Below are 23,972 nucleotides of genomic sequence, written 5' to 3'. Positions count from 1 at the left end.
CCTTGGGCAGATTTGGTGCACTATGCAGATCAGTCAATTAAAAAAACAGAAGGGAAAAAATCACGGAATTTATTTTACTTTGAAACAAGCTAAGCCTTGCTGAGCAAAAACACAAGTATGAACAGAAAAGTGTGGAGGATTGGCGCTTGGGACCAAACCAGGGAGCTAAGTTTTTGACAGCACAGATATACTTGCAATTTCAAACAACTCTATTTTTTTTCCTTTTAAATTTTCTGTTTCCCTCTTGGTTTATAACAGAGATATATCCTCTTAAAGATGAAGGGTAAACATTGCATTTGAAAAATGCAATAAAAATCCATTTTCCATTTTTCCCCCCCAACAAAAAGCAAACTATTTGCATAGCAATGCCCAGGCCATCCTTTTCCTCCCCACAGGCAGGCTCTGATGCTTCAGAAACACAAAGAACAGAATACAAATCAGTTCCTACTTCCATGACATCCCATGATTTCAGCTGAGAGCAATTTACTTAAGATATATTTCTTCGTCTGGGAATACGCAGCACCAGTTCTCCTTATTGTCCTGGACATTTCACCCACTAAACCATTAGTTTCCTCTGAGGACAGAAGTAAATAGCACAATTTGTTCTCACAGAATGCTAGCTGTTTCTGAAATGTGAAGAAGCTCATGGCAAATGGGCAGAATGTTAGAAATAAATAAGAAAAATGGGGCAGCAGAAATAAATCTTCTACGATGACTTCTCTCATTCATTTAAATTGGAAACAGTCTTTGCTGTTGTTTGCAGGAATCAAGGCACAGCAAAGTTTGCAAGTTCATTGGTAATTTTCTGTGCAGATTTGAAATATAAACTTTAAAAAAAAATGTGAAGACACAGTCTTCCAAAACTAGCTAGCAATTTAAGAAAATTATATTAGCAAGGGGAGAAAAGATGTGTATTATAGTAATTTAAACAATAAATTGCTTTAAACATGTAAGTAAACCAATAAAACCACTAAATGTTACCCTATTTTTCAGAAGGCTACTGCTACACCAAGGCAGGTATTAAATGGTACATATTGTACCTGATTTTACAAAAAAGTTTACTCTCAGTCCCACTTCATAAGTATCTGAAACTCCATCTGCCAAAAGATTCACCTTTTCCAGGTACTATTTCATGTTTTCCCCCTGTAGTTTAATCCAAGTCTCTTCAGATGCTCAAGAGACTTAGAAGAAAATGGTAAGTCAACTGTCTTGATGCTTCTCAAATTATCAGGAAGAATCAGCACAAGTGAAAACCTGCCCCAGTTAGATTTTGTTGGGAATTGCCTGAGCAAAATCAGAAGAAAGATATCTCAATTCTCTGAATTCTTCTTGAATTTTCAGGTGATACGGTGATCTACACACTAGATCTAGATCTAGTCTTCTTTTCCCAAAAGACTTTCAAATGATCATATTTACTGGGGCAACACGAAGAGGGGTTATCATCAAAGCTGCACAATCAGAGCAAAAAGGAAGTATTAGGCAAACAAAACTTTGGTTGGAAACATTGGTTTCTAAGTATTTCTGGATTTTAGCTGATGCCAGGTAGAAGATGGCTCAGATCAATTGACACTGGAAGATGTTAAACATGAAAGATGTTAAACCCCAATCTCCCACCCCAGCTGAAAAGCTCTAACACCCTCCCCTGCGCATGGGGGCTGCTCCTTCCTGTCACCCCCAGCAGATGCCTCACCCTTGTGAGCAGCAAACATAGGGGGACCTGCAACATATATCTTTGATGTCTAAAGTGAATGTCTTATCCAAAGGGGTCTTTTAATTCAGTTTTTTCCGATCCTTTTGGGTCAGAGAGGAATTAAAAGAAACTTTCATAACCAAATGTGTCCAAAGAAGGTGGTTCTTCAAACATTTTATTTCAATAACAAAAATCCATGGGTTTGTTGAATAATTTCTAATTTTTTCTCCTCAATATACACTGTGATTTCACTTCCCAAACAGCATCTTTATCCCCAGCCTGACAAACTGATTGATGATTCTTGTTATCTGTCTCAAGATTCTTCATTGAATTCCTAAGAGAAGTTATAGGGTGAAATAAATTCAGAAGATAAAGTGGTTGAAATTAGAAACCTTCAGATTTAAGACCAATTTACAACACTTCACCTTTTTCTCTAACTTTAAACCAGCAGAGACGTGAGCATTACACAGGTGCTAAAGTGTCATTACTTGTAAGGTGCAGATCAGAGCAATGCAGAAGTTACATTAAAAATAACCAATTTAAATTTTCAAAACATTTTGCACTCAAATACCTTAGCAACTATACACCTTCCTTTTATATTCAAGAAGAGTTAGATTTAGATTCTTTTAGCATACGAGGACAAAATAGGTGACTGTAAATATGATTATGTGTTAGGGGGAGTGAGTCCACACCTATCTATGAAAATGGAAGCTGACACCTCACATGCACAAGGGGATTAGCGAAAAGCACAAGTTATGAGATATTTCTATTTAGATTCCCCTTGAACATGGACACTTTTAGGAATTTGGCCCATAAACTTTAATGATTATTCATTTAATTTTTCCATTCAAGTGTGTGCCCAGCACGAGAGCCATTAAACCTTTTGTCTGTAATCATGTCACCAGCCAGCCACAAGAAAACTCACCCGGCGAGTCTCTGCAGATAACACGTAGCTATTTTTGTGACAATGACTGTCACAGGAAAAGAAACGTCACGTCACAACTGCAGCTTTTCAAAGTGCATTAAAATGCAACCTCGTCACTAACAGACTTTTACAAACCTACAGAATCCTACAGAAGGAAGACTGAAGATTTTCCTACCTCTGAATATGCAGAAGCTGCCTTTCCAGAGTTTTATAGCCAATAAAATGTCACTGAGTAAAGGATGCCCAGTGCCAGTACTGGTACCAATACACAGGAGACCTATGCATCAGGCATGATGGTAGGGCGTAGCACACACCTTAGCAACAGGTTGCTCACCCACAGTCGCAGACCTGGACAACAACACTGCAAGGAAGCCCTCGGACAACTCTGGGAAAAGACAAAGCAAGAGTGATTGAGATAATTTGGTCGTTAAATGTGAATAAACACAGTTTTCAAGAAGCTGCAGGCAGAGAAATATAGGAGACATTTCACTTGTGTCTCTATCAAATCTTAACACTGGTAAGAGGAAAGCAAAGTATCTCTGCAATGTCATCCTGGCAGAAGATGTAAGACACGTGAGGCTGGTCTAGGCTGAAGCTCAGATGAGCCATTTCAATCGAAATGCCCAGTGCCGCAGCGAGTTTTGTGGTGGTGCTCATCACAGTGTTTGTGTGGAGCCCGTGGGATCAGATTCGGTAAAAATCTGAGAAACTATCCACAGAAATAGCTTTAGACGTGTTTACCAGCCCACACATCAAAATTTCCCACGTAATTACCAAGAAAGGTTGGTCTCACACTCAGCCTTGGGGCTGAACAGTAAACTGGGCTTTCTCCCTCCTCTGCTGCTGGAGGTGCTGCTGTTCTGCTTACATTTAATTCTGTTATTCTCATAGAGATGTGCTAGTACAAAAATATTAACAGAATCATAATTTTTAAAAGAAGCAGTAAAAATACCTTTGGCCAGTGAAACAGTAAATCAGGTTGTTGAAACACAGGGGAGAACCCCTTTTAAATTTGAGTGTTTCTCTACCAAACAAAAAAGCATTGAAGAAAAGACATACCAGGCAAATGCAAGATGAACTAAGCTTTATAATAATTTTTTCTCCATATTAACAAAAATTCTGTCTACACAGAATGTTGGTAGTGTTATACACTAACTTGCTGCACTTGGAGCTAACAAACTTGGCAAGCTCAAAAATAGGTGCATGTAGAGTATAATCTCCTTTCTAAATATATGTTTTAATTAGGATACTGTGGTTTCCAAAGCAGATGTCATGTAGCCAAACAGGAATAGATTTTATTCAGGACTTTTATTCAGGAATTCATGCTGCAAATAGTTTAATATAAATGTCAGCTAGGGAGAGGATTTCACCTTAGCAATATGCAAAGGTTAGGACAACATGTCAATGAAGATACTTTGTTAATGCCAGTACAGTGGTTATATAAACACCTGCAACAGAGAATCATGAAAAGCAACTTTAATAAACTGAAAACTCAGCTAGAAGATGTTTATTAAATGCATTAAATTTCTCTGTAAGTTATTCAGCAAAGAGAGGGAATCTGTTGTTGGAGTGCAAAGACCATTAAGTTGTTGAAAACAGCTATTTTGAAATCACAGCCAACACCCAGGCTCCATGCAAAGACTCAGCTATAGTGAATTTCTGTCTTGATCATTAATTTTCATGCTTGAAAGTAGTCTTGCATATTTTATTCTCATTTAGAATACCTGAGAACAATAAATGCTGAAAAAAGGAATGGATGCTTTGTAAGTTCACACAAAGTGATTAATACCTCTTAACTTCAGTGCAACAATAGGACATGTCTGACCTACACCACTGAAAGAAATGTTGAACAGACATGTAAATCTTCCTTAATTACCTCTCTTTGTAACATGGAAAAAAATGGGTGGTAACTTGAAGAAGAAGTAATCAGTCAGTCAAATCACAGAGTTCTGGAAAGGTCAGATTCTTACAGCCTAAACATCATGAATTACAAGAAATATAAAGCATTAAAATTCCAAACAGCTTCTTTTTGACAGAGGTTTTAATGAGAAAGGAAAAGAAGAAAGTAATCTGTCCTCATGACAAAAGCAGTAATAAGAATATTTTCCTCCTCTTTAAAATCTCTTCAATGAGGGAAAATATGCTTCTGTACCAGGACCATGAAGGATTCGATTCGTGTTTACACATTAAAAACATTTACATGATCAATTGATTTGCCTGTCAGTTCTCCATTTGAAAACAACTGTGCTGAATCATCTGGCGTGGCTTCCAGCTGCCCTCTGCCATGACTCCTGTCTCCCACTTGGTTTGTAAAACACACTTTCAAAATCTCTGGTGGGCAAGGAGTAATTAGGAAAGAAGCATGAACAGTTACAAATAAAAGCTAAGCAAGCCTATCTAAATTACAAGATTTTAAATCCCCCATTAAACGTATGTTCTTTAGAAAAACTGTCAGAAGAGCAAGACTGTATTTTTCTTCTGTAACGCTCCAAAACCCAGCTTGTCCTTGGACAAAGATGCCCGGAGCCCAGTGCCACAGGCACCGTGCAGGGGCTCCATCCTGCTCCAGCAGTGCCCCACAAGCTCCAAAGGGACTTCTCCAGCCTCCTTGCCCAGCTTCCAACAAGCTCCACTGAGGACTTCCCGAGTCCCAGAGGGCATTTCTGTACTTAATGACACTTGTTAGAAATGTGCCTAATGATTTTTATTCCATGTGAAAAGCAACAATTTTAAAGCTTCCCGTTTCCTTACTAAGGTACCTCAAATATGCCCAGGAGAACAGTGGCTCCTGAGTGTGAAAGTGTCTTATGCTGTTCTTGGCTTCTCTATTGAACATTTCATCAAGGATGTAAAAGTAAGTTTGGTTCTCTGTAAAAACTAAAAAATAGACTTCATTGTTTTAGGGGTTTTGGGGTTGTTTGTTTGTTTTGGTTTGGTTTGGTTTTTTTTTGTTTTTTTTTTTTTTTTTTTTTTTTTATATATCACTAATCATTATCAGTTTTGGCAAGTGGCAGACAAATTCCATTAATTACTTCAAGGTGATTACATTTGAGGCTGTCTTTAAAGGAGCCTCATACTGATACCATCACTGCTACTACAAGTGGGTATAACAAGTCCTCCTTTCTATGTTCAAAAAATAATCACAGTATCATGGTGTTTTACCACTGCACTTCCTTTTTCTCTTGCTCTCTTACTACATCAAACCCCATAGGAAGCAATCATTTCTATGCAAATGCTGTGTAATAGAAATATAACTTCTCCATAACCTGGCTTTCCTTGGGGAAACCAATCTGCTGTCTGTGTTTGGATACATACAAAATAAAACCACTGTGATTTCCAAGCAAAGCACTAAGCTGCAAAATTTTATGATATTAATGGCCTTCTACATCATTTACATATTCATGTATCGCTTCTGACTTGTACACACTTTATTATTTTTGGAGGAACAATAATAATGTAATTTACACAGTAACTGACATTGGCTAGATTCAATAACCTGAGGTAACTGGTACAAACACCACACAGACCTTATCAGCAATGCCATCCCCTGTAGTATTATTTCATAAACCACTCAGACAAAAATGTTTAAAAGATAATGACAGCTAGGAGGGAAACCGTCGGTAGGAACAATTAATTGCAAAGTGCTTCCTATTCCCTGATCCCAACAGGGAACGTCAAGGTTGTAGTACTCAGTGACCATTTTGGGTCTGCTTGTCCCCTCCTGTTCAGAAGTGAAAAGATGGCAGGTATGGATAATAATGGACAGGAATTATTAGCAGAGAGTACTTCTGTCATCTTCGTCAATGTGCAAAGCAGCTCATAATCTCTTGAGTAGACATAGTCTTGCTGATGAAGCAAATAACCCACTCCCTCTGGGTTGTAGGACACACTGCAGCAAGGTTGGGGCTAAAAGGGTCAGATTTGTCTTTTTTGCCTGGGGTCCAAAATGTCATGCTGGGGGTCTCACTGTGGGAGAGAGGAAGAGTCTCTGCCCAGCATCGCACAAAGCCTGCAACCTCCTCCTGAATGCACAAGCTGTGCTACATTAATTTCAGTCCAGCCATCAAAAATCTCTGTCTTTCTAAAAGAATTGAACTTCCAGGGAAAATTATAAGCATGCAGGAAATTTATTACTGAGAATCTTTGAATTAATACATGGAGTCCTCAGTGCTGATCTCAGCAATACTGCTGATGCTCTCCAGAGTGTAAGACACTAAATGTGAGTTGTGCTATGCAGCCTTTTCATATTTGTGCCCAATTACCTAAAGCAAATAAGCAAACAAACAACATGAACTCTCTGCATGTGTAACACCCAGAACAAATGTATTAATAGCTATTCCCAGTGAGCCTGCACTCTTTGCTTTTGCACATCTTACAGTCATATGGTGGATTTGATCTATCCCAATCTTAAAAGGTTTCCATATTAAGAAAGCAGGACCCTAACATCTTCTCTCTAAACATCAGTAGCATGTATAACATCACCGATGCGACTTTCTTTGCCTTTCATGACTGTCCAAGGATGTGGGAGTTAGTCTTCATCGCAATTGCTGCAAGCAGATGTAGAGCACATTCTCAAGCAGATGTAGAGCACGTTCTCAAGCGTATTTGTGGAGCAGGTATTTGGGTATATTCACTGGCATTTGGAGGCATCACAAATTGCCACGCTGCTTTACTGCATATTCTTTTTGTACTTTGGATAAAATAATGCCTGGGGAAAGGATTTCTTCATGTAAGAAGCCGTGGCTCCAAAGTAGGCTCTAAATGGAGAGAGGTGCTGGAGTACACATCAGTGAAATAACCTCTGTATAGCAAAGGTTAATCCAGAGAGGAATTTATGCTGTGAAACCTTAGTTAGACAATTGCCAGCTCACTTCCTGATATGGAAGATATTTTTTGAACACAGTCAGAATATCAGATTTCCTTTCTGGCCAGAAGTTGCAGCTGCTGCTAGACACACACTTTCAAAACAAGAGATCCAATTAATGTTCATACCAAACAGATACTGAGAAGACCATTTGTACTCACAATTACTGTGGATATCTCAGGCAAGCACACACATTTCCATACTTACCTCCAGTGACAGAGTTCAGCATCCCGAACACCCATCTCCTTATCTCAGTGGTTAGGGACCCAACCGCTTCTGATCACCAGTATCTCTCATACCTCAATTCTCTGTCTGAAAAAAAAAAAAATTAAAATAGCTGTGCTTTCCTATGTAACATGGCAGTTTGGAGAGAAAGTGCAGGGGAAGGTATGAAACCTTGCAGACGAGTAGATATAAGGGCTATGTAGGATTAAATATAGTTACAAAACAAGCACTAGACACAGATACTATGGCAGATTCTGAGCATCAAGTTGTTCTAAATGTAAGAGGAACACATGATGAATTGCTAAGAAATAAAACAATTAAATCTTCCACTTTTTAAGAAAATGCATACAATTATAAAAAGTCTGGAATAAAAAATTTCTTTCAAACAAGAACTGTCCAAAGGTAGTTGCATAGAAATTCCTATTTTCTAGATTTTCAATGTGAAAAGTGATAACTGCACAACAATCAGTAAGTCAAAAAATGGGTCATACAATATCTCATAATAAATCTAGATTTTTGTCTTTCTTTTCATCAGAGTCTTGATTATACTTCACCTGAACTTGTTGATCTCTTTAATCTTATCCAAGAGGAGTTAAATGAAACCAAATGCATTGTTTCTGGCTGATGAAGCATTTTAACTTTCCTCAACAGGGTCATCTTTCCATTAGTGACACAGTCTTATTTCTAACAAAGATTATATTTTCAAAAGAGAAAATAAAGAAGAAAAAAAAAATCAATGCATAGGTAACATTATTTGAGGAAATAGATAGGAAAAAACCTTTCCAAAAATCAACTAGAATTAAGGCAAAACAACATGAGAGTCAGCAGTTTGGAGCCAAATCTCCATCCCTTTGCCATTTCTAGTGTCAGCAGGTGTCTCTAGGTTTTTATTCTTTCTGTCTATTATTTTGGTTTGTTTTTTTTTGTTTTGGCTTGGTTTGTTTTTTTGTTTTGTTGTTGTTGTTGGTTTTTTGTTTGTTGGTTTGGTTTGTTTGTTTTTTTCATTTTTAAGTATTTCTGTGGCTAAGTAAGACTTATGGCAGGCTTATGTGCTAAATTACCATATTCTTCCACCAACCTGGATATGCCATTTTTCCTGCTGCTTGTGAACCAGAGGCCTCTGTTAGAAGAGCTGTGATCACTGCTGGGTGCTCTGGGTGCTGCAGTTGGATGCAGTCCCTTATTCAAACTGGAAAGAATTAAGCCCTGATCCATTTGTGTTTGAAATGGCTGGAAGTGTACTTTTATAACCTTATAGGAATTTAAAAACATTAGCCTAATTAAAATTGTTGTTGTATTTGTTTTGTCAGGCTCGCCCTTTTATCTGCATGATAATGATTTTGCCTCCATTCAAGAAGTGTCTGTGGGTGGAAACGGTGAGTGATAGATTCATATAATGAGGCTCTAAATGACTACAAAAGACTTTACATCGTTGTGAATCATCCATCTACAGTGCTGCATTATTCAGAAATTAATGCAACCCTATAAATGAATAATGATTTAAATGTACTTTTAAAAATTGTTAATGCTTCAGCATTTTTTCCTTCTCTACATAATCAGAAAATTGATTACGACTATGACTAGACCTATGTTCTTAATTTAACTTATGTAATGGTAATGTAGAAAAAGTCTTGTGGCAACAATGAAAATGGAAAGATTTCCAGGAGACTAGAAATGGGTTTATAACCCCTTCAGAATTCCCTAGCCAAATACAGCTGGCTTCAAAGGGAACGAACACCAAAAAACCATTCTGAAAGGCTGCAAGGTCTAGAGAAAAATTAAATTATTGTCAAAGTTGGTGAAAAAGACCCAAAATAGATTAGAATATATGTCAAATAACTAAGAATAATATGACCATAGAAAACATCTTTCTTGTTATTTGTTTTCTCACATTCCTTTTTTTTTTTTTTCATTTTTACAAAGAATGAGTGATTAAGTGAATCATAAAGCAAGGAGTATGTGTGAGCAGTAGAAATAACACAAACTTATTTCCAAGCATTTGTCTGAGGATGATCTCCTGTGTAGTTTATCTGATGAACGAAATAGGGTGAACGCAACCACAGCCTTCATCACAGTGGGATCTATAACGGGATTTCACTCCTCTATCTAGATTTTTATTTTTAGAAAATACTGATAACTCTCTCTCTTTGAGACAATATTGACAAACAGATTCAAAACCTCTAAGGCAAACCTAAAGGCAGGGAGTTGACATATAGATAGAGGCAAAAAAAAAAAAAAAAAAAAAAAAGTACGGAACCGTCATATAAGTCTTCAGAAACCAGAATAAATTCAGGTATGATGTTACAACATTGGTTCCAGCACTTCTGAGATTCAAATACACAGGCTGCCCCTCCAGCTATGTCATATATTCAGCATATGCTGGTGTACTGTAACACAGACTATGTTCTCAATTCTAGCCCTGTAAAGCTTATTATTCTATTAAAAATCACTAGAGGTATTCTGGTGATTTTAGGAGGATGGAGGATATGACCAAGTTTAGAACTGGGTCTATGCATTTTACTGAACACTATGTGAACAACATATAAACCAATTCTTCAGGCACATGTTTCAAAGCAGATATTATGGAAATTATTACGTGCTTTTTGTGTTCAAGTCATAGAAGCAATTTTTCAGAAGCAGACCAAAGATGAGAAATTGTTCTCGTCACACTAAAACACATGAAATGTAATAACTTGCTTCACCAAGACTGTTGAACAAGGTTTCTTTCTTGTGCAATAGTAAAAGTATAAAGGACATGTATTTAGTGTTTCATTTAAACTAGATACTTAAAAGAATCTTCAACCGTAGAAGATGGTTTCCATAAAGTCGTCTTCCACTAGGATTGTTTTATATTCTGCAAGTCCCTATTAAATTATCGTACATTACTGATGCTATAAAGGACATGAACTCTACTACGGCTACAGTCACAGATGTCCCTCTTATTAAAACTTTGTAAAAATCGCTACCACTCGAGCAGCAGAATTGAGTTTGCATCAGAGACACAGTGAAATATTGCTATCCACCTCTCAAACCGCTATTCCTTCCAATTACTTGGAGTTTCATAAACTTACCAGGATGTACTTTCTTTATTACCTATTTCTGCTGATAAACTGTGATCTCAATATTTTTGTCCACAAATGATTTACTAGACTGAAAACAATATTGCCTGTCTTAATTCATCTTAGCCAGGGAGGCTTTATTAGAGGACTGGATGAACATTGGGAATGTGCTGTTATCTGATTCTTTGGTATGGGACCACCCTGCCTGCAATGAAAACAATTTCAGGGGGTACCCCAAAGAGATCTGCCTTACCCTCACCCATACTAGCTACTCTTCTAATTATGTAGAGATGTGATTTTGCCCTTTATCATATTTAACACTACAACCGAGATTTTGACAATACTCAGGTACACTAATGACCAAAACTGTTTCTTTTTCTGTTAGCTGCCAAACAGTACTTCTATTTCTGCAATTTGATTACTTGCACTGAGTAAAACAAAATTTCTCAAGCTTCATGTGCAGGATTATACATTTTTCATAGATGGTGAAGAAGAGAAGCTAGTGTGTTCAAATTTTTATAGACTTAAAGGGAGACACGTGTTTGAATCTGTTTTTTCCCCTTACAAGAAGAAAAATTTTTATCTCAGTGATAAATATTAGCCAGCTATTGAAATGCAAGTGTCTCATCTTAATATTGGATAGGATCTTCAGTGACTCCTCTCACAGACGACTAAACAGTTAAGTCAATAACACCAAAATCAGGATGGCTGCAATTTTCTAAATGATTCACTTTAACTTTTTTTTTTTTTTTCCTTTTCTTCCCTCAATGTTGCTTTGTCTATTTTTCAATCGTCAGCAGTAGTTTCTTACTTCAATGCTCTCTTGAGTGAACTCATTAATTAAGAAAATACCAAATATCTGCTATTGTTTAGAAATTATTTTGGGATTTATTCCAAAACAAAATGTAGAGTGATCCTTTTGGTATTCAGCATCAAGGAATTAAGTAAAAAAATCCTGAACTATCTCACATCTCACAAGTGCATGTGGTTCTTCTGTTTTAAATAAATTCAATACATGGATTAAACTAGGGGATGTTCCTCTTTATACAATTAACTTTGATTATTTGTATGAAAAGCATACAAAATCTGGCTGTCTGGCTCATATATTTTCAGGATATCTGGGAATGTGGCTATTGTATAAACTCACACAGGGAGAGACATGAGCAATAAGCAACTAATCCAACTCATTTAGTACTTCCTGGACACACACACAAATGGAAAGTAACTCATTTGTCTTGTACTGTCCTGATCTTCATCATTAAAAGCTGCCAACCTTAAAATAACATTGTATTACTTGTTTTTAAGAATTCCAGGTCCTAGTTCTTGAGATCTGATCTCACAAGGTCTAGGAAATGCTTTATCTGAAACTTGTACAATTAAACAGGGATTGCCATAAATCATAAATTATTCTCTTTTTAATGTTTAAGACTGACAAATGTGCCAACTTTTCAATTTAATTAGGGAAATTCTCTGTAGGAGATGTATTTTAGTCAAGTTCTATTCTCGTAGTTTCATCTTAAGTTTCATTCTTTATATCAGCCAAAGAAACACACTCAACTTGTTCTCTCAGAAGTCATCTCATGTAGATAAAACAAAATTTTTCATTTTACATATTTACATTTATCTTAAAAGATGTCTTCAAATCCTCTTCTGTCTGTGTCTGGCAGGGAGACCCATTGCTCTTCAGAGCTTCTTAAAGGGACAGCTTCCCAATGCAGGAACTCACCATCATGCAATCACCTTTCACAACCACTTCACCTTCCAGCTCCAGTCCATGAATTCTGCCACTGAATTTCATTTGCTGAAATCTGCATCATGGAAAGGCCAATCAAAAGAGGGCAGAGAAATAATGAGGGAGGAATAATTAAATTAATTATGTTGGATTTTTAAAATAAAAAATTGTATATAGCATTTCTGTATTAATCACAGATTTTGAAAAGAAACAGAAAATATATTTTAACTGGAACAATTTCAGATATTAAACTTTCATTACCCCCTTCTTTGCATTTTTCTTCAACACCCTGAAACACAGAAGTCATTGGATCTTTATGCAATGGCTTGCAAGTTATAGTCTTAACTATGGATTTACTACTATTGATTCATAATATAGTAGCCTAGGAGAAATATATCAAGTTGATTAAAATTACCCATTTTTATTGAATTCTTTTGTAATGAGTTTTCCTCTAGCTGAACAAAAAGCACATTAATATAATCTAAACTTCTCCTGTAGTGAAGAATCAGAAGCAGCAAAATGGACAAATTGCTTTGAACTTAACATGCATTGTCTGTTCTAATCTCAGCTATGATTGCAAAAATAATATTTCCCAAATTACATCAGATGTACATAGTTTGAATGCATGTATTACTGATACTGCAATGCAGCAGCAATATTCATGACATACACAATAAAGTGTATTATTCTAATATGATTAATTTCATAGTTATGATTACACTAGGAGAGTCTCTTTTAGTGAGTTATGGAATATGCAGGGACTGGGATTCTTAGATATGAAAAGTGTTGCTTGAGACTAGTTCTACAATTACAAAAAAAAATCAGAAAAAAAGACAGCTTTTTAACACAGACAAAAATAATAATATAAAATTTGTAGAAAGTCTGTAATGAACACACACGAATGTTATTCCTTTTCTCCTCTGTGTGAAATTAGATAGATTAATTTCATTCCCAGGTATTGGGTTTTTCCCTAATTTCCCTGTTTCTAGGTTTTCATAAATTATAATGCTTTGAAAATTTTTGAACTACTGTAGCTTGAATTTTCTAAAACTTAGTGAGCTGTAAGTGACATGACATTTTAAATATGATTTATTCTACTCCTGAATTACATATGCATTACTTTTACAACTGGCAAACTCACAAGGATTTAATAGAGTTTTTGTCATCCTGGGTATCCCGTTTAGCCAGGTATATTAGTGTATTTTCTAGGACCTATAGAGTTTGGTGAAATTCCTTTTTGAACTATATGCTTCTGCAAACTTTAAACACCATTAGCTGAGTAAATGTGTGCATATGAGAAATTAATCAAAATCAGCCCTCACTAAATATCCCTCCATTGAAGCAATTAACATAGTTACTTAAAATAAAGAATTACCAAACTGGAGATCAAGATGTTGCTCGCTACAAACATCAGGGCAGTGACAGGGAGCCATGGACTAGGCAATGAAATCTAGAAAGTGTGACCAAGTTCACAGTGAAAGTAAATATTTTCAAAGTTTTTTTTGAGGTTGGATTTACCTTCCCTCCTCTGATGAGTAAAACTTGCATAAACATTCAGATAATGGGTTTGGAACTCATGGGCCAACTTGAACCAAATCTGACAGCTGAGTAAGATCCAGTAACTATTTTCCTATAAATTTTGTACTGTGTGTAACTCAGAGAAAAAAAAGAGAGTGCTTATACTTGTCCCCTATTCATGAGCAATGAGACCTCAAATCTTAGTCTTGCATTTAAGCACAACTATTTTCCAAAAGTTTGTAAAAGAACAGGTTTTTGTAAAGATAAAAGTGTAGTTCTCTATTCCAAATCCTTGATTTAACTTCCAACATTTTTTTTTTTTTGTCTTAGTCATAAGCATTTTCTTCCCAATACTGTTATCCTTTGGGCAGCTTTCAAGATTGCTCTGTGAGACATCTCTGGATAGTTTCTTCTTATTCTCACAGTCCTGCAGATTTTATTGAAGGACATACACTTTATTTTATTTTTTTGGTCTTTTTTATTTATTTATTGTATTTTATGGTATCATGGTTTATCAAGCTCATGACTATGTTTCTGTGCTTTTTCCCAACAAAATGTAGCAGCAAAAGATGCAAAGAAAATATTAAATCATTCCAATTTTGTAAAACTAGGGGGCTAGGTGAAAGAGAAACCAGGATGTGAACAATTTTGTCCTAATAACTATTGATCCTACTGGGGAATTTCTGCAGCAACCAGCATGTAACTGCAAAAATATTCAGCAGAAAGGGATTATAGGCATATTCAGAGATAACATAATCTTCATATAAATCAGTTAAATAGTCAATCAACCAAGAGACACAAATCCATAGGAATCCTGCCTTCGTTAGCTTCACTGCTCACAGAAGTACTTGGATTTCTTTTTAATGGTGCTTTAATCCTGTTAGATTTCAGAGGCAAAGCAGTTACGAGATTGATCTAGAATCTATTCCTTCTTATGCATCATTAAACAACTCGAGAGTGAATTAATTACATCTGATCAACCCACTGAAGTCAATGAGGCCACGAAAGGTACAAGTTAGGGGCTGCAACATATTTATTACTGATGACAGGGCACCAGAAAGAGAACTCTGACTTTTAGATCCAACCATGAGCGAAAGATCTAAGCTTGAGTTAGTAGGGATGGTTTTAGTGAAGTAACTCTTTTAATCTATAAACTGGTTGCATTTGAAGTGGAAAACCAGAACAGAGAATGCTGTGACATTATTTTCATTTTTACAGAACTGTTCTTGAGTGTGATACTACAATTTCACTTCGATCCTTCAGGCTTCACCACTGACCTCAATTGTAGGATGACATTCAGCATTCAAAAGAGCATACTGGGCAGTATCTCAGGAGGCCCTAACCCATCTGGATGATGATCCAAGAAGCTACTCTTGAATAGTAGAGGTTGCAGTGATGATTGGTAATCACCGTCTCTTCATCTTTGTTCAGTCTGTCACTACATTCCCACCAGAATCTTGGTGGTTCTCACTCTCCGTACCAAAACCACATGGATAAGCACTGCAAGTCCTGTGAATATGCAAAGGCGTATATCTGCAAGGAAATTAAAACCATGGATAGGATATTGTCAGGAGTGTTAACCATTTAGATGATAGCAGAGCTTTCGAGAGCTTCTCCCTTCCTCCCTAATTGGACAAGGCTGTAGCTTCTTTCCAGATTGATATAAGACTAAGATGTCACTCTGCAATGCTGAGACAGCTCTTACCTGCAGTAGGAGTTGGACCATAAAGGAATAATGGCAGATAACCCACTTGGTTTATCCAGAAACTGAACCTGTAGGAACAGGGCTGGCCTCAAAGCTGGATTTAGTCAGCTAGCCACAAATTATAAGCCCTATGGGACAACTCGGGTGCCATCACAAGTGGAATGCCACACAGATCCATAAGGCTACCTGTATCCGTGTCTCTCAGAGAAAAGCTTCCCTCTCCTTATCTGAGCCATGAATCCACCAGGCCTTTTGTTCTTCACCCCCATGAGCTATGTCGTCCAGCCTCAACCTCTGAACACAAAGCCTCCTCAGAAAACCAAGAGTTTTTACTGCTTAACACAGCAAATATGTAATTTTTTTGTCCCTCCAGAGGCCAGGACTAACAGGTAGGCCCATGGGCCAGTGGTCCCAACAGGCCTATATGGGCCTGCTCTAAATACTGCATGGCTCTTTGAGCTGGATCTTCTGGACGAATTTTCTTCTCAGTCTGCTGTAAACTCGTTACAGAAGCTGCGGCTTTCTACAGGCACCACATCACCTTGCTGTTTCTGCTGTCAGGATGGCAAATAAAACTCCACAGCCAGCTGAACAGTGCAACCTGTCCCTTCTGCCTACTGCAGATCAGCATCTGCAACCCCACACTGGCTTTGCAGTCACAGAGTAAAACCCCTTTCATACGCTTGCTAAACATATCAGCTAAAATGTTGAGACCTTTACAATATCACAGTCACCAGGAGACAGATCTGAAACACCTCTCCTTGGGCAATTAAAATTAATCTTCCTTCTGGTCCCTGTTTATTTATGACCCATTGGTTATTGTTACAACAGCAGCATCATAAATTATTTTTTCCCAACTCTTAACCCCTTGAGATATTTGCAGATAAAAGTCTTTTCACCTTTCATTTTGGTAGGCTAAACAAATCAGAAATTAGGTCCTTTGTTCTCCCTATCAACCTAATAGTCTTTTGCTGAACACATTCCTATTTGAATTCACATTTTTTAGCATAAATACACTGCAATTAAATGAATTTAATTAACAGTCTGAACTATATTTTACATTAATACTATAACTGCATACCTGCACAAAGACAACATTATGTGGTCCTAAAAGAGTAACATCTCTATTTTATAATATCTTAGATCTAGCAGTCTAATTCTCTTTTCTGTCAAGACTAAGTGGATAAGAAAAATTATGATAAAGCGATTTTGTTGGGGTTTACTGACCTCTATTACATGGAGATTTTTCAGTGTCCTTAATGCTGGCAGCGTTCTCACAGCAATTTGTCTGACCAGCTCCCCAGCAGCTGTCCTTATCCACTGATGAGCCAGCTTCAGCCACGTGCTGCCCAAGTGCTGCCTGCTCTTCCACGAGGATCTCCAAAATTCGAGGGTTTCACAGTTTACAAATACAGCTACGCTTCAATATAACAATATGCTGTGCAAAACAAAATGGCCTGTCTTTAGTGAGTTAATGTGTTAATGTAAGACTGTGACCCGGTCAGTGATGGGATACAGGATGCTGACAGATTTATATATCGGACCTTCCATCTATACCATCTCAATTTATACAGAAAGTATATCTAATCTTTGGATAGTTCTTCTTATACATTTTGCCAAACCTTTCTTAAAATACTGAAATTGACAACATTTTTCACAGTAATTTGAAAATGTCTATGAAAAAAGTTCATTTTTTTTTAACAGGATGTGTTACAGAATTAGCAGATCCTTCCCCTTTTTTTCTCCCCATCTTCTGTCATAAACGAAAAGAAATTTAACACGTACAGCTAGTTAAACGTATTTAACACAGGTACCTAAAGTAGATTTTAATAGTTTTAGTATTCCTAAAATATCTCTTCTGAAGAACATGTAACTAAAAGAAATACATTAGCATGTGGTGCAGTTTTCTTTAGCATGTTTCTTCAAGAAGGTATCACCACAGATCATCCTTGTTACGATGGATTATGAAGACCTTTTGAATTCTGCTCAAGAGGGTACTTCACATCACCTGTCACTGGCTGCGTACGACACGAATCCTCATGTTCACTTTGCAGAATTCTAGTAATTTTGGTAAGCTATCTTTATATTTGCTTTATATATCTTGTGAATTCTTGTGGGAAGGATTAAAATTACTACACTGTTCAATGCCTTAATGTAGATAGAATCAGCCATTTTTCTGGTGTTTCAAAATCCTGTGCATCCCCACCATGGCCATTCTGGTATTACACCTCTGTGTTGTAGAGGAGGGAAGTTCGTACAACTGGTGAGAGTACTGAGAAAGATACCTGAACCCATGGCTTATTTCACGTACTTGAGCAGTCTCACTGTGGAGCTGAGACACGTGGAACGGAAAGAGCTTTCACTGTCTCACAAAACATCAGAGGTCGGTATGGAAAGATACTGTAGAGAATAAATGGCAGTTTCTTTATAAATGTTGGAGCCACAGATAAGGAAACTGTCCTTCAAATCTTTGCTCATCAATAAGAGTGACAAGACATGCACATTATTGCTAACTGCAATTCCAATTATTCAGAGACTTTTTAACCTCCTCAAATGTCAAGCACCATGAAGAATCCCACTAAAGTCAATGGTCCTCTTTTATAAAATTAAGTATAATGCAGGCCTAGAGCTAACATAACTCAACCACCAAATAGATTATCTTCTTCAGATCTTCAGCATGTCCCAGACCTTATCCCAGGAATTTTTAATATACAGAATAATCATGCCAGTACTTGATAATGACTGACACAAAATACTGAAAAGAAGCAGCACTAATTACAACTGTGTGTGTTTTAAACTTGAACTCTTAATACAAATACAATTGTAAATCAACAAGCACATGTTTACAGAGGTTACACTCGTTATCATGTAATGGTTAAATGATGGCACACTCAAAATTTCATAAACACCAGAATTGTACAAAACTAAAAATTGTAACCTCTTAACTAAGTTACCTATGCTTTCATTACAGAAATAATTTCATGAATAAAAAAGAACTGTGACTAATTCATTGTTACAGAATAGTAAACCTTGAGCATTACTGCTTGCAGTAGAAACAGTTTGCAGTCTTTGACTAAAGCCGTCATGCCTCTGCATTCATGTTAAGCTGGCTGAGTGTCCTGGGTACCAAGCAGTAGGGATAAAGTCATTCAGTAGCTAGCCAATGTGCACTGTAAAATAAATGTGACGATGTCTACACCAGATTAAAAACCTGTAGTGATAGACAGTGAAGAAGAGCATGATAAAAAGGATGCACATACCGGGTTATCAGATTTTCAACAGGAATGAAGTTGACAGTTATATCAGCAAGGAGACGGAAGGGACACAGCACCGGCAGGATCATAGTCACTCCTGTGGCGGGTCTGCCCGTGGGTGATGTGAACAGCAAGGCAGGGGTGGAACTAAGTTTAAACAGCCGAGATGTAGGTACCTGATCACATAGAGGAGTAAAAAGCTACAGACAAAACATACCTGCCAGATTTTGCAGGACAGGCCAGTTAAGTGCCTGGAGAATTCTCCATCCTGTCAGTTTTACAAACATGATCCTGTGTTAAGAATCTTAAAAAATTATATTTGTGTTAAATCTCCAAAAATATTGCATTTGGAAATGACTAGAGATCCTTTTAGCTCCCCTTCTCTGTAAACTCAGACTTCTTGTGTTCTAATTGCTATTTACATTATATTTACTAGCATTGGATCCTGATTTCCCTGTGAAGTTGCTTGCTTCCATTTCTAGAGCTGAAATTAAAAAAAAAAAAAAAAAAAAAAAGTAAAAATACAACTGCTACTCTACTTTGTTTAACTGATCACGAATGTGTGTTGGCATGATGCAAGTTCCACTGACTATTCAGACTTCTTCCTGAAACAGAGAATATAGTTTGTTTTTATTTCCCTTAGGCTAGGAGTTTTATTTATGGATGCTGGTGAAAAAAAAATTAACTACTGTTTAATGGTTATTGTGTATGTGCTCACACAGACTCCTCTTAGAAAAAGAAAAAAGCAGATTTAATTAGTTAATCTTTTATAAATGACATAGATATTCCATTTCCACAGTTGTCCAAATAGTTGGTAACGACAAGGCATTTCAGTATTTTCTTGGGAAATCAATAGTTTCAAAGTAGAAATTGTGATTTTCTGCCAAATTGAATGAATCTGTTGCTCTAGAGGTCAGGATGTCATTTGTACTGTAGTGTGCAGACTGTGAAAGAAATAATTTCTCAGTGTACTTATTCACATTGAATTGTAACGTCTGTCCAGTGTGAATATTAATAGATGTATGAGCAAGAGGCTAGAAAGTATAGACTTGAATATAGGGCAACAGATGCCTAAAGTCAGGGAGATATCTGAACTAAAAAAAAAGACATTATTTAAGTGTTTGTTGTAACAAGAATAATGAAACCAAGTACATCAAGACCCAAGAGTGGTATTTTTTTCTGTGGCTAGCTCCCTAAGAAAGGTAAAAGAGTTATGAAACAGCTCATGTCCCCAGCTCATTTCAAATGTTGTCTTCTATCTCAAGTTGAAACAACTCCAATAAACCCTCTAGACCTCTTCTGCTCCCAGATCTCATTTCCACAGTCTTGGCCAGCACAATAATTCTGATGGTCCAACATGTGAGAAACTGTCAGTTGTGTTATTTCCTGAGTTGTGGTGCCCATGCTGGAGGCTGAGGAAGCCATCTCCTGCTCCAGACTGCAACTCCATGTTCTTTAGTTACAACCTGGAACTACCCATGCTGTAAATCCCATTGGTTTCATCCTGGAATTACCTGTTGTACGATTACAGAGAACCCCAAATCTAGACTGCATTGCACGATTGTGCATCGTGATTTTGTGTCTGAGGTCTGCATATTATTCTCTCTGACTTACTGTTAAGAGAAAACTAATGCAACTAACTGCAGTGATTTCCAGAGTCAGTGGCTAGTTGGATTTTAAATGCATTCCTCCATTTCAAAGTATTATTCAAACTTTCTGTAAATAAAAAAGTTTCCTTTGTCCCTAGGCATATTTTCCCAAGGTTTCACAGCTCTAATTATTATGAGCAATATCTTCATGGTCTCCTGGTACATCGCTCAAAAATATAACGAAAAAAAGATCTATTTTGAAAGTTTCTTTGAACTTCATAAGTTGATGATTTCTTATATAACTGCAATAAAAACCTCTGGGAAAGAACCTATTATGAGTACTGTGTCAGCAGTTTTAGCTTATTACAGATGGCTTGCTCCCCTTTCCACATAACTATTTAATGAATTTAAACTAAGGATTGAATAATTTCATAGCCGATAGCAGCCATGAGCTTTTACCGGGAGGTTTTTAAACTGAGATTACGGACCAATTTAGGGAAGTGATTTAATGAAGAAGGTAATTCCTAAGTACAACTGAGCAGTCTTTGACTTCGGCCATTTCAGCGGGAACTCAGCACCGGACAACATCTTTCAGAAGCTGCCTCAGGGATTCTACAACACTTTTCGGCGTGAGGGTAGCGCGTGGGAGATGCGTTGAGGATGTTGGCCATTGGCACCCCGGCATGGGGAGAGCTGCGATGGGAAGGACTGGGACAGCACTGGCAGCAGCGAGCGGTGGTGCAGTGGTGCTGTGTAACACAGCCCTCCTGGGAGGCAAATGTCTAAACGCTCCATAATTTCATATTTTCAGGGGGCTGGTGTGAGTTTTGGCTATTAAAGGCGAACCTCCAGGAGAAGCTGTTAAAAGGCAGCAGATTGCCTTATTCAGGCATACTAGCTATTAGACCTCATCAACTAGATGTTTCCTTGTTTTGTTGTTTTTAATTTCTTATCCATTTTCCAGCCAATTATACTTACATTTAAAAGCAGTTACTGTAGGAAGTATTCTCTGTCCTCCCTTCCTCCCTTCACTCCTTCATGAAGCAATTGTTACCGCTCCTTGTTAGATCAGCAGTTATCAATAATATATCCTTATGGTGTGTTCATTCACTGGTCAAAGTTTAATTGTGCTAAGAACTGTAAATAGGATAAAAATAAAACAAAGCAGCTCTCCAACTTCCTCTCTCCCTCACCATTCCCATAAAAGCATCCCAGACTCTTTCCCACAGAAATCTTCTTTCTATGATAATAATAATAAAAAAAAGCTGGTGAAAGAAGCACAAAATAGGGACAGAACAAGAGTGAAAATATATTGTATCAACATAATTCTTTACTCGCATCACAATACCATCACAGGCTTTAGTATCAGTAGGAGGAGAATGAGGTCTTTTTACAATGTGCAGCCCTCTGGCTTTCAAAACAATTGTGATAACAAACAATAGCAGAAAATACAAAGTTTTGAAGGTTTAATGTAATTTTTCAGATTCTCCTTTCTCAGAATGACTTTTGTATGGCACTGTTTCTGCACAAAAGTTTTGTACAAATTGTTGAAGCTTTAATATTTGATGTAAAGCATAAATTTACTGTTGGCTAAAGATACAAGAAATATTCCATCTTTAGGGTGACATTATGCTTTTATGAATTTAATTTTGCCTTTTTCAGTTTTGACATCTGTGGATGTGAAAGATTAGACCAGAAGACCCAGTCAGGAAGATTTTGGTTCATACCCTACACTGACATTACCTACACCAAAACAATGATCCTTTTGCTTTCTAAGTCATTAAAACCAAATTCACTACTACCCACTGACTTATCTTCTTCCCTTAACAGACACATATGTAACATCACTGTTGACACATATGACACATATAACATACGTAGCATCACTGTTGGCACTCACTGTCTTAAATAATACCAGAAAGCAATCTTAAGGTGTGTTCTCTAATTTATAGGAATGAGAGAGAATGGATTTATTTGAGTGTGATGTTTTTCATTTGACTAGTATGTGGAAAGAAAAACCAAACAAACCTGAGCACCACTGAACTGGACTGGCTCTGCAGAGTTGGGGGAAACTATGCAAAATGTTTATGTGCTCCAGGTTTCTAGAAATGATCAAGGATTTTAGAGAAGACAGAGGAAGAAGTCATGCCAGACTTAAACACCTATGAATATAAGTCAGAGAAGAGATTATAGCAAAGTACTCAATACCCACCAGTTGCTTAGCGATCTGCAGAAGAACTGCTTCTCTGTGCAACACAGCTACTTTTCCAGGCATAATGGCTTTCTTGAATCTGTTGTACTCACCGTATCAAGAGAAAAAAATTATCTGTATTAGTCATAGGTAGCCAAACGCCATCTGTTAGCCAGCCTGAAAGTGAACATTCACCACAAACTCTTTCATGAGTACAGTTTGCCTTCTGGAGGAGGTACCACTGGGGGTAAAGCCGTGCTACAGAAATTGTTGAGAGTTTTTCCATCCCACACTGGTAAACACTAGTTGTTCTACATATTACAGATGCCTCTGCTAATGTTTTATTTATTTGTTTAATTTTATTTTGCATTTTATTGGGAAATCACAGTACATTAACAAAAAAAAAAAAAAAAAAAAAAAAAAGAAACCGAATTATTGTGTTTCTTCAGAAAAAAATGAGAACTTAATGTCAAAGGGAAGAATTGCTTGATATCTACTTTCCTTGTGAAGCTGGTTTCATTAGCCTAGGTCTATGCAAGGTCTGTCTAAAAGTTACAGATCTGCAGAATTTGGTCACTACCCATAAAAATAGCTTGACTATGGTGAATCAAAATGTGGCAAGGAAATAAAGTTATTTTTTACTGTCTGGTATCTTCGAAATGCCCCCGTACACCATTAATAATCCACTACTAACCATGTGAACACATACTTGACATCATCTTAATAGTAGTACTTATATCAACTATCATCCTTTTGCAACCTAAGTGCTAGAACCTTGCGTTCAAGTAAAGTGAGGTTATTAATACACAATTCAAGAACAAACCTACGATACTCATAAAAGTAATTTTTTCATTTCTAGGCTAAGCTAGGCAACAGCATCAGAACAAAATGGCCAAATTGAAACATTTTTGCAAACAGACAACTAAAATCAAACAAATAAATCCATAAACATTAACATTTTAATTACTTACCTTCTAAAGACTGTGATAACAACTAGATAAAAACACAACAGAGATTTCTTCAGCATCAGTATTATTAGCTCTAAATATTGCTGTAGTAAGTCAACAAGCAATGTTTTTGTTAAATATGTAATTAAAAAAGAAAACATTACAGTCAGCTAGGAAAACCTGAACTGATTTGAAACAAAAAATCTTAGTTTGAATCAACACTCCAGAATCCAAGCAGAAGCTCATACCACTGACAACTCAATAATTTGGTTT

General features: G+C 36.9%; 1 long non-coding RNA gene across 2 annotated transcripts; it reads right to left on the bottom strand.

Annotated features, from left to right (window-relative positions):
* Positions 1-2,258: 2,258 nt before the first annotated feature.
* LOC116964824 lies at positions 2,259-23,075 on the bottom strand. Of its 2 annotated transcripts, none has more exons than XR_004408968.2 (6): positions 22,774-23,075; positions 16,942-17,156; positions 15,291-15,546; positions 12,382-12,571; positions 7,687-7,791; positions 2,259-3,000 (listed from the first exon to the last, which is right to left on the bottom strand). It is a non-coding gene; the product is annotated as an uncharacterized LOC116964824 (long non-coding RNA). The 2 variants fall into 2 exon arrangements; XR_004408969.2 differs by having other exon boundaries at positions 12,490-12,571.
* Positions 23,076-23,972: the final 897 nt, after the last annotated feature.

This window comes from Tyto alba, unplaced genomic scaffold (genome assembly GCF_018691265.1).
Source record: "Tyto alba isolate M040663 unplaced genomic scaffold, T.alba_DEE_v4.0 Super-Scaffold_10, whole genome shotgun sequence".
Classification (NCBI taxonomy): Eukaryota; Metazoa; Chordata; class Aves; order Strigiformes; family Tytonidae; genus Tyto; species Tyto alba.
This window is presented reverse-complemented; position numbering and strand designations above follow the sequence as displayed.